This window comes from Carex rostrata, chromosome 6 (assembly GCF_964058835.1).
Source record: "Carex rostrata chromosome 6, lpCarRost1.2, whole genome shotgun sequence".
In the NCBI taxonomy this organism is placed as follows: Eukaryota; Viridiplantae; Streptophyta; class Magnoliopsida; order Poales; family Cyperaceae; genus Carex; species Carex rostrata.
Genome location: NC_135923.1, coordinates 10,358,335 through 10,360,145, shown reverse-complemented (window position 1 = coordinate 10,360,145; position 1,811 = coordinate 10,358,335).

Here is a 1,811-nt window from a genome sequence, read left to right as displayed (position 1 = left end):
TTAGAATAGAGAGCCGAATATCTCTATTGTTTTCTCTTAATCATGTTTTTAACTTTAAAATAGTAATAAGTTAAATTTTAAAAATTTGATTGTTAAAATAAATTATTAGATATGAATCATATACAAAAATTCAAATGAACGAGATTACGACATCCCAATTTTGTTCTTATAGGGGTCGAGATCTTGCAAAATTATATTGTTTTCCACTAATTGATTCGTTTAAAAAAATTAAAAAACGATAATATTTTATGTGTGTGCAGATAAAATCATATAGATCAAATCTAATATTTTTATTTTGATACATAATGAAGGCATAACAATAGAGGTATTTAAATCATTTTCTTAAAATGGAACTAAGCTGGTGGTTTTGTGAAATTTGTTAAATAAGAATATAATCTTATTTAAATATTAATTGATTGAAAAGAACTTGCGGGTTTTAAAACCTGGATTGAAAAATATAAAATTAGACTCGGAAAGAACTGAGTCATGTTAACAGCAGTTATTGACTTCTTGGCCTCCAAGTTTTAGTGCTTTAACATTTGACGCATCTATCGCAACATAAATAACCAGAAAACAAAGGCTTCTTGGATTTCAAGTTTATCCTTATTTTATTATGGATGTCAAGGTGCATGTAAGAATAGCATGCCTGAGATTTTGGTTCGATTACAGTGTTCTTAATTTCTCAAATCGAGCACGGAGATGCTTAAAATGATTCTAAAATAGCATACAATTTTTCAAGCGATTTCTAATTATATATTTGAGGACTAGCTGCAGAAAATAACAATCTTCTGGCTGTTATTTCAGAAGCCTTTTTCAAAAAACGAAAAAAGAAATATTGTTGTCAATCTGTCATACATATTATTGCATGATGATGTATTGTGTCACCTCTTAAAAATTTACTGAATATGTTTCAATAATAAATTCAAACTATTGAAATCAATTTACTTCACGAGTGATTACAAAACAGTAGTGAAGAAACATAAGAAGACGTGGTTCTCAACTTTATCGTTTGTTATCGATATTGCATTGTACTTTATAAACATTTTTTTTATTAGTCAGTGTACATGCCAACCGTACTGTGGTTTGGCAAGATTATAATCAATGAATTGGATTTGATAGAAGAAGAAGCGATGTAAATGTTTAAAAGTCAAATATATTGGCAGGGTGGATTTATGATTTTTGTTATAGGGGGAACAAAAACTAATGAATTGGATTCAAATTCATTAGCTAATCAAATACTCAATAAAAAAAAAATTGACTTATAATTTACAATGCTCCAACTTATAGTTTTCAATTAATATTTAATTTGTCATTTAAAATCAATAAGATAAATTTTAGAGTTGAGTTCAAAAAAAACTTAGTAAAATTAGGAACACCTTAGTTCTAGTCCCTGTAATCATTATCCAAAATATTTACGAGTTTATTTCGTTTGAGAATTTTTGCACATATAAACTATAAAAAGACGAGCCAAAAAAAGTTTTCCTGTAATAAACACATCCACAAATAAACCAGTTAAGTAAAAAAAAATGCTGAGGACTTTCGCAAACATAACAAAATTATAAAGAGACGATCCAAAAACAGATTTCCAGTAATAAACATTATCCAAAATTATCACAGAGACGACGCTTCTACCGTTTAAAAAATAAATAATAAATAATATATATCCATCGGCTAAATCTAGCATAAAACGCCTCATGCCATCGTGCGCCCCACGATACCTTAAGTCTTACGTGGAAAATCGAACGGACGAGATCCAATCACCGTCCAACACAAGAAATCCAACGGCGGATGCATAAACCCTTACCCCAGCG